Source organism: Artibeus jamaicensis, unplaced genomic scaffold, assembly GCF_021234435.1.
Source record: "Artibeus jamaicensis isolate MK-2021 breed Jamaican fruit bat unplaced genomic scaffold, CSHL_Jam_final contig_685, whole genome shotgun sequence".
Lineage (NCBI taxonomy): Eukaryota > Metazoa > Chordata > Mammalia > Chiroptera > Phyllostomidae > Artibeus > Artibeus jamaicensis.
The window spans coordinates 19,880,632-19,889,612 of NW_026521924.1; the positions used below are offsets into that span (position 1 = coordinate 19,880,632).

At 50.5% G+C, this 8,981-nt stretch overlaps 1 pseudogene; it reads right to left on the minus strand.

Annotated features, from left to right (window-relative positions):
• Nucleotides 1-3,171: 3,171 nt before the first annotated feature.
• On the minus strand, nucleotides 3,172-3,603 carry LOC119063365 (40S ribosomal protein S15-like; annotated as a pseudogene).
• Between the last annotated feature and the right edge of the window lie 5,378 nt (nucleotides 3,604-8,981).

The following is an 8,981-nucleotide window of genomic DNA, read 5'->3' on the forward strand; positions in this document are numbered from 1 at the left end:
AAGGAGGAGATGGCGAGCGCAGAGGCTGGAGCCACTGAAGTGAGACAGCACAGGGCATGGAGGTCAAGTGATAAGGGTGGGGAAGGAAAGGCTGCGTCTCTGCCCAAAGCTTGTCTGGGAGATGCAGCTCCATCCCCAACGTCCACCTTGCCCGCAGAACCCAGCCAGAGCGCCCCACCTTGCTGTGTGACCTCAAACAAGTGGCTAACCTCTCTGAACCAGCAGTAAAGGAGAACCTAGGCCTTGGTGACACCTCCTGGCTTCCCAGCTATGACATGGCTGGCTCCTCCAGGCTTCCATCATCTTCCAGGCTGCTCCTGTTCAGAGATTAATTTGTTTACTCCCTTGCCTGGAGATGAACTGAGAGAACTAATCGTCCATCAGCCACGGCTCCCCCAACTCTGCACCGCCCAGCCCCAAATGTCCATTTTCCGGTAAAATATGTCCTTGTTGCTGCCAAAGCTGCTTGGAAAATGCTAATTTTATCCTCAAATTAAAATTTGTTCCTCATTTTAATAAAAATGAAGCGTCCAGAAACATTGCCATGGTATGGGAGAGAAAGATCTGACATCATTTTTAAAATGCCTTCGATCACGCTGCTGTCTGAACTAATGGTCTGTCCTCTCACCCTGACCCCCACCCCGATCTTCCCATCCCCTGAGGCAGCATTTACATTTCTGAATAACCCCTCATTAATATTCATGAGAAGGGGCGGGTAATAATGGCTGAGCACACCGCACTAATTCAATTTCCACCCCCTCGGCCTGTTTACTTAATCACCAAGGGACCCGGGTTACTCAGTATAATTATTTATTCGGAATTAGATCTGGAGGCATCTGGACTGGAAACAGGGAACCAGGAACAAAATGGAAATCGAATTCTCTTTGTCATTCCCTCCTGGCCGCTGCCTTCTGACCGTCTGCCAAGGCTCCAGGCAGCCAGCAGGGCCTGGAGGACAAGCCTCAGGGCCAGTAGGGCTGTTCCTGAAAGGCACTGGCTTGTGCCGGGTTCAGTGCACTCCAGATGCTCTGGCCCTGGCAGGAATCTCTCATCAAAGGTGGCCTAGGAGATTATCGCCAGTCCCTGCAGTGGGCGTGGGGCCTCTGGGGGATCTGGGGGGCTGGGCCAAACTGGGCATGTAACATAGCCAAACACTTGATCTCAGTCCCTTATAGAGATCTAAATAATGCCTGCTTATCACTCACCTTCAGCTTAACCGTCACCTCCTCCAGGAAGTCCCCCCCCACTCCCCCTGCTCTCTAGACTAGGTTAGATTCTCCAGTACACACTACCTATTACAACCAGGACATGGGTATGCACGCAAAATCATTTCTAATTAGTTTTTCAGGGTCTGTTTCTCCCAAAAGACTATCAGCTCCATGGGGGCAGGTCCCACAGCTCTCTTGGTCATCCCTGAGTCCCCAGCATCTAGCAATACGCAGAATAGAGGAGGTGCTTGATAAATATTTGTTGATTTCTTGACTGACTGATTCCTGGGCCTTCATGGCCTCATCTGCAAAGTGAAGACAGGAATATCCACCTTGCAGGGTTCAGTGACTTCAGTGTAAAGAGATTCAGAGGATTTCAGTGTACAGAATGCAAAGCTTTGAGTCCAGTACACACACATAATAAATGCTCAGTTAACACGAGATAATGTTATTATTGTTATTGTCATTTGGTTGACCTGGGAAGAGCCAGGGAGCCTGGGCTTTGGAAGGAGCTCTGCGCAGTCTTGAAATGACTTCTCCAAGTTCACACAGCTAGTAAGGCCAAACCCCAATCTTGACTTTGCCTCTTAAAAGCTGGATGACTTCAGCAAGTTGCTTAAATTTTATGAGCTCAGTTTCCTCCTCTGTCACATGAAGATGATAATGGTGATTATCTACTGCATTGCTAGAGAGACTCAGTGAGCTCCCTTATGGAAGCAGATAAGGAAATTCAATTAAAAGGGCTATTGTTATGACAGATGTGGTGGGGGTAGTCAAAGCAGGGGAATGGCACGAATGTGTGTATCCGTTAACTCATTCATTCAATATTGGTCCCTGCTGGACGGCTGGCCCAGTGCCATGCTCTGGGAAGGAGCAGAAGTGGAGGCAATGCCTCTCCTTCCTACCAGGAGCTCTTGGCTGATAGGAAGGCCAGGTACTGGCACATCAGCAAATGCTGTGCCTGTGAGGGGTCGTTGGAAAAGTAGCTTCCAGCTCTGGCATTTAGGAAAAGGAGACGGAAAGGATGCATTGGGGGCAAGAAGAATTTGGACCAGAGGGATGGGGAAGAGCATCCTAAGCATGGGTGGGAATAAAGGGACCAGTGAGAGTAAAGGCCTGAGAATGGGATTTCTGCTACTTGCAGCCAAACCCTCCCCGACTGCTACACTTTTGCCTGTGTGCCACTACTCAGATGGCACCTCTCTACCTGCACACTCGACAAACCCAGCTCAAAGCCCTCAAAGCCCAGCTCCAATAGATCTCCTCCCACTTATCCTGGTGAGCCACAGCTCTTTCCTTGTGGTCTCCAGCACTGTGTTCTCACCCCATCCCAAGACTTCTCGTGCAGTGTCTCCTGCTTACCAGCGACTCCAGTCCTCACTGCCACTCTGCTATATACTGCAGGAGGAGTCAAATGCTACAGGCTGCAGGCTTCTTGGATGGCTGGGTTCCGGCCGGGTTTGGTCAATGGGAGGCACTGGTGGCAGACTGGAAGGCAGGAAGAAGGGAGAGGAGAGGCCAGGGTATTTCTCCCTCTCAGCCTTAAGCAGCATCTCTACCAGTGGCGGCGTCTCCTCCATTTCTCCAGCTCGCCTGTAGCTCCATTGTTTCATATTGCACCACATGACCCCGCTCCTGGGCTGGTGACACCATCCCCCTTCTATCCCTTAGGCCTAGGGGGGATAGTGGGCTCCTGGTGCTACACATCTTTGGACTGCTTCACTGCTGCCAGTGGCTGCTTAGCTCTCCCATCACCTTCCATTCTTGAAAGTTGCTCTTTTGTAAATATTCAAGTGTTTCCTGATTGGACATTGACCAATACACTTGCCTACCAGGCTATAAGTTCCTGGAGAAAAGGACACCATCTTGTATCCTCAGGATCTAGACACAGCGAAGCCACCAAAAAGTGAATCAGTGAATGAATGAACGAGTGAATTTTTTTCTAAGTCTGTCCTTTTATTGGCTACTTGAGAGGGATGAAGCAGGAGGAGTGGGTGGCCCCAATCCCCGCTGGCCATGCTTCCCTGGCTTACAGGTGATGGCCAACTCGTCCAGGTAGTGGCCAATCATCTCCAGCTTGACTTGCACCTGGTTGAAGGTCTTTCCATTGTACATGCCCACCGTGCTACCCACCATCTCTGGCACAGACCCGCAGGCGTATCTTCACCACTTAAGGCTTCTCCACGGGCGGTGCTTCCTTCTTGGCCTTGCGCAGGCGCTTTAGCAGTGAGTGCCGCTTCCTCCACAGCCGCAGTCCAGCCACCGCCGCTGCCTGGCACAGTGGGGCTGCATCAGCTGCTCATAGGATGGATGTGTCGAGTAGCTGATCGAGATCCACACGGCGGTAGGTGAACTTGCGGAAGGTCCGCTTCTTCTTCTGTTCCACTTCCGCCATCTTGTCCATTCTTTGGGGAGGTGAACAAATGAATTTTGATTGCATGACTCTTCTAGCCAGACTCTCCCCTTTGCTTAGCAAGAGAAGGGGCAGAGGGGGAAGAATTTCTCTCTGGGGTTAATATACGTTTGTATTACAATGACATTAGTAATAATAATAATAATAATAATAATATGAAGTGCTTTGTAAACTGGAGAAGGCTTTATAAATAGTTCTTGGCCTCTAAAGTCTTTTGCAAAGTATGACGTTCTCTATCCACATCTGGCTGTACTTTTTCAGCCCAGCTCAGTTTTCCTGTTGAGGTGGCTGTGGGCCTGGAGGTTGAGAGGAGAAAGAGAAGATAATGGATTGGAGGGAACATCGCAGCCAAAGAACAAAAGGCGGGGGGAGCCCAGGGAATAGCAAATGATTTAATCATCACAGCCTCATTTAGAGAAGTCCCCTCCCTCCCTTTCTGCCTCCAAAGCACCTGCCTTCCAGGTGCCCAGCCAAGTCCCTTCATTAAAATTTCTCAGAGCTCAGGGCTGTGTTGGAAGATGGTCAAGCCCGGCCAGCTTGTCTGTTGGATAAGAAGCGAAGGCTGAGGGAGGGGCATTTCTCAGTCCCTTGGGGACAGGAGGGCAGGTGAAACTTGGGATTCAGACAGAATGAGTGAATGAGAATTTCAGAGTTGCCTGTCTTAGGCTATGCTCCCAAAAAGAAGAGCCTGAGATAAGGATTTGGGTACAAGTGATTTGAGGGTGTTGGGGGGGTGGGATTTGATCACAGGAAGCAAGACTGAGGGAGTGGGGAGATAGGGAAGGAGCTGACCACTATGGTGGGCAACTGGCAGGACCCTCTGAGTACTGTGCAGAGTTGTTCACCCAAAGGACAGGAGACTGGAGGACTTATCTACCAGCTTTGGGTTCCCCAGGGGTTGAGCATTGCTTGGGGCCATTAACATTCTGGTACCTCTGGGCTGTGCCTATGGGTGGGCTGAGCAAAGGACCAGGGTGCAAAGGACCAGGGCTTCCAAGAAGACCTTGGCGGGGGTGGGGGGGACTAAGAGACTGGTGGTCACTGTGCACCACGGCTGCAGCTGCAGAGCTGTAGGGCCCACCCGCACAGTGTCTTTCACCCTCTGATATTCCTGGTGTTCTTCAGCCTGAGTGCCCAAGCTCTATAACTAACTAACTAACTAACTAACTAACTTCCACAAGCACTTCCCCAGCACTTACTATGCACCTGTGCTAGGTGCTGGGGAGAATGTGCGAATAAGACAGACATGGCCCTGAGCTCATGCTACTTATATTCAAATAGAAGAGACAGAAATAGGTGTACATGCAAATTACCAAAATGCTTTCAGAGAGTGGTAAGTGTTCTGAAAGGAAGAAATTGGGAGATGGAATAGAGAGAGGGCATGGTGGAGGGGAGAGAAGCTACTTTAGGCAGGGCTGTCAGGAAGGGTCACTCTGGAGACCCAGGGGACAGGGAGCAGAGCCCAAATGATGGGAAGGAATGGGCATAAACGTCTCCTACCCCCCAGTGGCTTCTGTCTCAGTGGTTCTGAAAATCAAAGGTGTCAGGGACAGGTACAGTACAAACATTTGTTTTTAGAACAATGTAGTGTTGCTTTTCGTTTTGCCAAATTAAAACATTTAAAAACTCTGGCCAACAATGACTATTTACTGTCACCATGAAAGGACATTTTAAACACTGCCCCCCCCCCCCTTTTAGGAAGGCCGTATCTCAGAATAAAGGCAGTTCACTGAGTAAAATAAATTAGCTTTATCAGAATTCCTCCCCCCCTCCTCTCATTTTGGCCCCTGACTCTTTTTTTTTTTCCCCCTGACTCTTAAAACTTCTCTCCATCCCAAGGCCCAGCTTGGGCTCAGGACACATTGTTCTCTTTGTATGCCCAGCTTGGCGATTATGGTAACAGGAAATGAATGCTGTGTGGAGGATAAAATGCAATTTTACTTTTCTGTTACTTAGAGCAACGAAAATCCGATTACATATTCTGTTCTCAACACTGTTAGCATTACTGAGCTAAGAAAGATAGTTGGCTGAACAGATCCGCAAACCGTGTTTAAGTTCTAGGATTTTAAATGGGAAAAATGGGAAAAAAAGTAACATTTATGCTTTGCTGTTTGAATCTTAATTAAAAATATTTATTACCATAAAAACATTGCATAGATATGCCTATGTCCATCAGTTTTTCCATTTGTACATTCAGGGTGGGTAACTGCTTCAATTCATCTCTAAAATAAGGACCAGAAAGTCAGGGAAGAACTTAGCAATTCATTGAACAGGCACAGAAAGCCTGTGGAATTCCCCTCCCCCCACTTCCACCTTCTCGGCCTGGTAAACTCCTTTCTATTCTCAAAATCCTGGGCATCTCTCTGAAATCAGTCACGCTGCCTCCAGCTGCCGTTGCAGAGGGTCCTGTACTGAGCACACAGCCCACCCCCCACACTGTGAAGGGTGGATCTTTCTGGGTGGGAGGAATCGGCCCAGTGTCTCCCTTGCTTCTTCCAGAACTCCTCAGTGTGATGTGGGTAGCGTGGAAACATAGGGAACAGGGGATTGTGAGCAGAAGAGAAAGGAAGGAGAAGGAACTTCACTGAGGTTCTGCAGTCGGGCGTGGTAGGCCTGTCATTTCATCTGAAGCCCTCCCCTGCATGAAATCAGTGCCTCCTCCGACACTACTGTGCCTCCTGCTGTCCCTACACACTGCCCTTCCCAGCTGTGACACTTGTCCCCCTGCATTTCTCCCTCCCCGACCCCTCCCTCCCGGAGGGTCTGGTTTCCTCCTGTGCCCTCAACTCCACACCCACAACAGCTGGCAGCCGGAGGGTTTGTCCACCTGGCCTAGAGGAACGCGGTCAGTGCCTCCAGGCCAGACGGTTAGGGTCTGCCCTCGGAGCATTTCAGGGAGAGAGAAATGCGTGGGTGAAGAGCCCGCAGGCTCCTCCCAGCCTTTCAACAGGAGAATCCCTTGTTCCAAGAGTTGTTTGCAGTTTTGTGAGGACAGCTCTGGAAGGCTGACTGTCCCCTTCCAAGATTCTAGAACTCTGAGGTTTTACAGACGGTGGAGGGGGCTTCTGCTTCAGGATTTGAGTGGCCTCTGCCACTTTTCCAGGGGTCACAAACCTCAGGGCCCCAGACAGACCACTTGGGGAAAGCCTCGATTTGCCCCTCTCTTTAGTCCTGCTATGCTGAGTGAAGCCTCATTCATGATTGGTCTGGTGGCTTGGCGAGCAGGAGGCTGGCTGCAGACACGTGGGGTAGGGAGGGCGCCCCTGGACAGACCCTCCTGTCCCTCCTGAAGAAGGAGCTGCCTTTGCCAGCCTGTAGGCCCCTTCCATGGCAGCACCTGCTTACTGCCTGGCAGTCCCCACGCCAGCCTCCCTCGCCCTCCCCTCCTTCCTTCCTTTCAGAGATTTCCCTTTCCAGAGAGCTTTTCGTTTCCCGTTCTCCTGAGCAAGGAGCCAGTTCTCCCTCAGCAAGCCTTTACCAACTGTCCACCAAATGCCACAGGCTGGGTTAAGCATTTGACACCCATTGCAGGATGGGATCTCCATAAATAGAGTTTGGGGTGCAAGATATTGATTAGGGATCAACACCGGTAAAAGGGAAGGGAGGAAGCGGACTTGGATAGGTGAAGTCAACTCATCCTGGCTCTGCAAAGCCTCAGCCGACCCCGAGGGGAGCTCTGGGATGAGGATTGCCTAGACAAGCCTTTAAACCCTTCACTCAGTCACTGGATGCAGGCTGTCCTGGGAACGGTGGGACCTCAGGCTAGGCGACTCCGTGATACCGAGGCAGACCTGAAAGGGATGACCGCTGGACACTGCTGAGGGTACTCCCCATGCTGGACATAAGCTCTCCCCTGAAGGGATGTCTGCAGCACCTGTCTGTCTTCCACAGTCACCATGATCTGGGAACCCTCGCCACCACCCATCGGTGCAGGCATCAGCCAACCTGTTTTACAGATGAGTTTGCAGAGGCTGAGCAGAGCCCAAAGCAGCTTCCAAAAAAGAAAGTTAGAGTAAGAAGCCGGGTCAGTTCATGGCCAAAGTTTTATGGTCTCCTCCCCATATTATAGGGGTTCACTGCATAGGACCAAATAGTGGACAAGTGCTTATAAAGCATACATATGTTAATATTCCATGGTGCAAAGCCAGTCATATGGTCAAGCCCAGCCAGCATCCAGCATAGGAGGGAACTCACAAGGTCATGGATCCTGGGAGGTATGGTTTACTGGGGGCCACCAAGGTAACAGTCTACTACTGTGCGGCTTACTTACCACCCAGAGAAGAGGATCAGGGGAGCCATGAGCTGTGGGGTATATCAGGCAGGATTCTTAAAAGAAACAGACATACCCTAATTGTGATTTCAGGAGAGTATAATAAAGGGACTATTTACAAAGGTGTCAGTAGTGTTTAGGGAATCCAACAAAGGATGGTGCAGTTCCTTTGGCCTAGTAGGGACTTTAGCACCCCTAGGCCTGAAGGGCAAAGCAGGATGTGGTTGCTGGAATCCAAGAAGGGTAGCTGTGGCTTTAAGAGGAAGCTGCCTAATAGGAGCGGGGGGCCTTTAGTAGAGGGACCTGACAGGGAGGAACCGGGAGGCAGAAATAGTCAACCTTCACCTTCTCCCTCCCTTGATCGCCTGCCATGGCTGGTCGGACCCCGCTGGGGGCCAGAGGGCAAGGGGAGCTGCTGATGCAGCTCACGCAGGGGAGCCTCCACGCCACAAAGCAGAGTGGACAGGGTAGAGAGCAGATCTGCAGGGTCCACGGAAGACACGCAGCACAAAGGGCCCTCCACGGGAAACCTGAAAATGAAACAACTCAGCACAAGACAGAGAGGCTAGGTAGAAGAAACTGGATCCAGAGTATGTCACCTGGGCCCTGAATCCAGCAGAGCCTGAAGCAGTTCTATTTCTGGGCTCTTTAGCTACGTAAGTTAATAAATCCTCTTCGTGCTTAGGCCAGTGTGGACTGGTTTCTGTCTCTGGTAACCAAAAGATTCCTGATAGACATACGCCCATTGAGGAGCTGGCCCTTCAATAGAATGACTACTTTTCACCTTTATCAGAGTCCTCAGAGGTCCAGGGGGCAAATCACATTGCAGGTGAGCAGGCTGAGGCTCAGGAAGGTTAAAGGACTTACTTGGTCTCGGTGGCTCATTAGTAGCAGGGATGAGATCTGAACTTGGCCCTGTGTCAAGTGTTCTAGCCACATTTAGCCATTCTTAGTCCCCCAAATATGCCATACTCTCTGGCCTTTGGGTTTGCAGTGGGTTGAATAGTGTCCCCTCTAATGTATATATATGTCCAAGTCCTAACCCCAGGTTCCTGCAAATGTGACTTGTTTAAAAATAGGATCTTTATCA